Source organism: Tribolium castaneum, chromosome 8 (genome assembly GCF_031307605.1).
Source record: "Tribolium castaneum strain GA2 chromosome 8, icTriCast1.1, whole genome shotgun sequence".
Taxonomy (NCBI): Eukaryota; Metazoa; Arthropoda; class Insecta; order Coleoptera; family Tenebrionidae; genus Tribolium; species Tribolium castaneum.
Window position 1 is genome coordinate 4,780,617 of NC_087401.1, and position 5,842 is coordinate 4,786,458.

Consider the following 5,842-nt stretch of genomic DNA (forward strand, 5'->3'; position numbering starts at 1 on the left):
ATCACAGATGATCTCTTGCATAGAAATGAGAAAACGCTCAGATAACACAAAATAAGCATCATTTTTGCTTAGAAATACTAAGCTTTAATTTAGAAAGAAATTCATTATTATAAGTATTTATATCATTATTATTATTATTATTATTATTATTATTATTATTATTATTATTATTATTATTATTATTATTATTATTATTATTATCATTATTATTATTATTATTAACTTTTGTGTAGTAAATGTTTTTATACCAGTTTTAAAATGAGTTATTAATTTTATTTAATTTCTTGCCTAAAAACACAGATCACAGATGATCTCTTGCATAGAAATGAGAAAACGCTCATATAACACACAAAATAAGCTTCATTTTTGCTTAGAAAACTAAGCTTACTTTTATTACTATTATTATTTTCATTATTATTATTATTAATATTATTATTATTATTACTATTATTATTATTATTATTATTATTATTATTATTATTATTATTATTATTATTATTGTTATTATTATTATTGTTAAAAACTTATATTAAACAGACAGAAAACGTCGTATTCTGACACAAAAAAACGAATTACGTTATAGACTTGACGAGAACAGCGTATCTCAGACTCTTATAGGACTCTTATAGGGTCAAAAAGTATCAGTTTGGATTAAAACAAATTATTTTTGTTGAGTCTCAGTCTGAATTGTTTATCAGTTCAAACAAAAACGGCTTATTTTAGACGATCTTTTGCTTTGAACAAGAAAACTTACATCGAACAGATTAAAAACGTATTAATCTGGCATAAAAGAGCAATTTATGTATCACTTTGGATAAAGGCAGCTAATCCTATTCGTTTCATTGCTCAAAATAGACAAAATTGTTAATAAATCTAACAAAAACGCTGTATTCTAGCACAAAATACTAATTACATTATAGTTTCGACGAGAATAGCTTATTTGGAATGATTCTATGCTTCCAAACGAGTAAATTTTTATTAAACAGATGCCAAACATCATGTTTTGTCCTATAAAGACATTTTATATTGCAGTTTGTATTAAAACAAAATATTTTCGTTGATTCTTTGTTAGAAGCAGCAAACCTAACATTAAAAAATCTGAAAACTTTGTATTCGGACACAAACCACCGAATTTTGTATCAGATTAGTCAAAAACGGTTGATTTTCGACAATATTTTGCTTTGAACAAGAAAACTTATATCAAACTGACTAAAAACGTCTTATTTCAGCACAAAACAAAAGATTTGCGTTATAGTCTTAACTAGAGCTGTTAATTTCAAACGGTTCTATGCTTTGAAACGAGTAAACTTTCACTGTACAGAGGAAAAACATCTTATTTCGCCTTTTAAAAACGATTCATGCCACAGTTTGGATAAAAACCAATTATTTTCGTTAATTCATTGTTACAAACATGAAACCTTACATCAAAGAAACTGAAAACCCCTAATTCAGGCACAGAAATTTGAATTACGTTTCAGTCTGGACAAAAACTGCTTACTTTAGACGATCCTTTGTTTTGAATACAAAAACTTACATTAAAAAGAATAAAAACGTCTTATTCTGGCTGAAAACTGCAAATTATATATTACTCTAGATAAAAGCAATTTATCCTGATAACTCCTTTACTTAGAATAGAGTAAACTTGTATAAAACTTAATGAAAACTTTAAATTTCGTCTCAAAGAAATAATTTACGTTATAGTTTTGAACGATTTTATGATTCGAAGCTAATGAACTTTTATGGGGCAGATGCAAAACCACATATTACCATATAAAGCGTTGTTTTAAAGCAAATTATTACCTTTTGCAACAAGAAATTTCACGTCAAAAAAACTGAAAACATCGTATCCATGCACAAATATCGAATTACGTATCAGTTTAGGCAAATACAGCTTATTTTAAACGATTCCTTGCTATAAACAAGAAAAATTTTATCAAACATATTGAAAATGTCTTATTCTCGAAAATAAGAGCAAACTATGTATCAGTTTTAACAAAAGCGGATCACTCTGTTTGATTCTATGCTTAGAGTAGAGTAAACTACTTTAAAACGTAATGAAAACTCTATATTCAAGCTCAAAAGAACAAATTACGTTATAGTTTTGACAAAAAAAAATTATTTCGGAGGACTACATACTTCGAAGTAAGCAAACTTTAATTGAACAAGTGCAAAAGCTAATACTTTGCTTTAAAATAACGATTTATGTGGTAATATGGTATTTTGCATCTGTCCTATAAAAGTTTACTCGTTTCGCTCCATTGAATCATTCGAAATAAATTATTTTGACACAACAACGAAAATAATTTTTTTGTTTAAACTGTAACATGTTTTTATTAAACGAACTAAGACGTTTGGCATCTGTTTATTATTATTATTATTATTATTATTATTAACATAGATTCTTTGCTGAGGTTAACACCTTTATAGCAAAATATCAAGAAATACGGTTTCGTGTTAAATAAAACACCATTGAATAATGAAAAATGAAATACAATTTTAATCTACAGTTAAATTAGTTAATTAATAAAGGTTAATGTTAATTATTGTAATGTGTCATATTGATTCTTGAAGGAAGAAACAGTAACAGCTGCAACAACGTTATCAGGCAAGCCATTCCATATATCAAATGCACGATTTGTCAAATAATTCTTTCTAACGGTAGTCTTAAATGGTTCTTTTTTCAGCTTATAAGAATGACCTCTAAGTCTGTCATGATATTGAATTTGCAAGAAATTGCGTGTTACTCCAGGAAATAAACCATGAGTAAGCCGAAAAATTTGAATTGCATCTGCCCTGTTTTGACGAGCACGTAGATCTGGTATTTTGAGTATTTCAAGACGTTGTTCATATGAAACTTGTCTTAAACAGTGTGTCCATCTAGTTACCAGGTGCTGAGTTCTTTCCAGCAAATCAATATCCTTTAACAAATAAGGTCTCCAGACTGGAATGGCAAATTCCAAATGCGGCCTTATGTAAGTGATGTACACCTTTGAAATAAAACTGACTGAAGGATTTGGAAAAACATGCTTTAGCAAATAAAACATTTTACGCGCTCGACCCACTGATGCTAGACATTGCTCTGACCATCCTAACTTATCATTTACAATGACCCCTAGATCTTTGGTTGAGGTTTTTACACTCAGGAGTGTGCCATTTATATGGTAAAGGTACTTTGGGTTGTTGTGGCCACACTGAAGTACACAGCATTTTGCAATATTTAGTGGTATTTGCCACTTCTCGCTCCATTGGAAGATTAAATTAAGTTGGTCTTGCAAGTCCGTGACAAGTGGGTTAGCAAATAACTTAATATCATCCGCATATGCTGAATAGCTGTCCAGTGAAAACAATAAATCTGCTGTATATAACAAGAATAAAATTGGTCCAAGAACTGATCCCTGTGGGACCCCACTTAATACTGGTTTAGAGTACGAAAATTTACCACAGACTTTTACACAATAGTTTCGATTTGATAGAAACGCTCGGATCCAATCAAGCAAATTTCCTGTTACACCATAGGACTCCAGTTTTGCTAACAAGAGATTGTGAGGGACTTTATCAAAGGCTTTACTAAAATCAAGGTAAATTATGTCTACAGGTTGGTTAGTGTCTAACATTTTTGTCCATAGATTTGTGCAGGATAGCAAATTTGTGACAACTGACCTACCTGGTAAAAAGCCGTGCTGATGCTCAGGTATTAAATTATTTTTTCTCATGTAAGTTAATAGTTCCTTGACTATAACTTTTTCCATAATTTTACAGCATGTCGACGTGAGACTTACAGGTCTATAGTTAGCAGGATCAAGTTTATCTCCTGACTTGTACAAAGGCGTGATTGTTGCTTGCAACCACTCGTAGGGCAAAGTGCCTTGTAAGAATGATTTTGTCATCATTTTGGCAAGTGGGCCCGACAACGAAGCAGCACAAGTTCTCAGGAGTTTGGGAGGTATCTGATCCGGACCTGGAGCTGTATTTAATTTAATGGCACAGAGTTGGCTTTTTACCAGATCCGGAGTAAAATTAATATAAGACAACCCACTAAATGTACTTGTAGGCATAAATGACGGTATATTATTATTAATGTTTAAATTATAGGTAGCAGCAAAACTGTCCGCTAAAGTGTTTGCAGTTTCTGTATGATCGGAGCAGAGTAGACCTGAAGCATTTCGTACTAAAGGGACCGACACACGACTAGAGATAAATTTACGTACATGGGAATAAAATAGTTTTGGTTTATTTAATATAGAATTTTCATAATTACACCTGGCTATTTGTAAATCAGATTTTAGTTGGTTAGAAAATCTTTTATAAGCAGAAAAATTATCTTCAGTAGGCTTCCTTTTAAATTTTTTCCATAATTTAGCTTTGTATTTTATTTTGTCAAGCATGTGTTGATTTATCCACGGTTTATCTTTTCTCAGTCGGTTTGTAAACAGTCTGGAATTTGTTGTAATGCAAGTTTGTAAAATCGATTTAAAATGTTTCCATTGTTCTTCCGCATTTAGTGAATCTAAACCATTCCTGTCGTAAGTCAAGAGACTTTCGTCTATGCGAGTGTAGTCAACAATTGATGTTGTTTTAATTCTTGCATTTGGCTCTGAATATATCATAATTTGTAACTCAATTTCGATTTTTGAATGATCAGATGTACCTACAGGATTCGAAACGTTTAAAGACGATACAAGGTTAACGTCAGACAAAATTACCAAATCAAGTAATGAAGGACGTTGTTGGGATCTAAATCGTGTAGGTTCAGTGACTATTTGTGACAAATTATTCTCCAAGAGCAATTCAGAAAATTGTTTTTCGATGATTGTTTGACCTGTTGTGTTTTTAGCAGACCAGTCTATACATGGAAAATTGAAATCTCCCATGATAATTAAGTTAGGATACTGATTAATAGTTGATTGTATGGTATTAAATAGATTTTTATCATTTTCGTGATTGTTAAAAGACGCTCCTGTTGGTGGTCTGTAAATACATGCTATAACAAAGGTTTGTTCATTTCCTTCAAATTTTAACCATAGAGAATCATAAGGTTTAACAGATATGCAAATTTGAGTAATTTTAAAAAATTTTGAAATTTTAATTTTATCTACATAAAAACACACACCGCCACCTTTTTGAGATAGGCGATCATCTCTGTAAATAGAGTAATTTTCAATGTGTACAGCATCATCAGAGATAGACGGATTAAGCCAAGTCTCCGTGAGTGCGATAATAGAAGGTCTAAATTCAGTTACTTCTAATAACAAATCATTAAATTTTGAAGATAAAGATGCGATATTCGTATACAGAAGAGCCATTGAACAAGGGTAAATATTTAGTTTTTTTGATGTGAAATAATTTTTGGTACGTGGTTAACGTATTTAATTGTCAAGTCCTTTTCGCCAACATCAAGTCTTCGCTTTAATTCATCACGCAAATTGTTTAAATGCTTTAGTTGACCCGGGGTTTTATCATCACTAATAGTAATGTGAGCAAATTAACTTTAGTTTAGTAAAAGTTTTCTCGTTTGGGGGCATAAAATCGTTTGAAACTAACAGTTCTGGTCAAAACTATAACGTAAATTATTTCTTTGAGACGAAATTTAAAGTTTTCATTAAGTTTTAAACAAGTTTGCTCTATTCTAAGCAAAGGAGTAATCAGGATAAACTGCATTTATCCAAAGTAATACATAATTTGCAGTTTTGAGCCAGAATAAGACGTTTTTAATCTTTTTAATATAAGTTTTCGTGTTCAAAAGAAAGAATCGTCTAAAATAAGCAATTTGTGTCCAGACTGAAACGTAATTTGATTTTCTGGGCCTGAATAAGAGGTTTTCAGTTTCTTTGATGTAAGGTTT

General features: G+C 30.7%; 1 long non-coding RNA gene across 1 annotated transcript; it reads left to right on the forward strand.

The window, feature by feature from the left end:
* The first annotated feature begins 2,370 nt into the window (after positions 1-2,370).
* On the forward strand, positions 2,371-4,490 carry LOC135267007 (uncharacterized). Its single transcript, XR_010335236.1, has 3 exons — positions 2,371-3,691; positions 3,760-4,041; positions 4,093-4,490. It is a non-coding gene; the product is annotated as an uncharacterized LOC135267007 (long non-coding RNA).
* Positions 4,491-5,842: the final 1,352 nt, after the last annotated feature.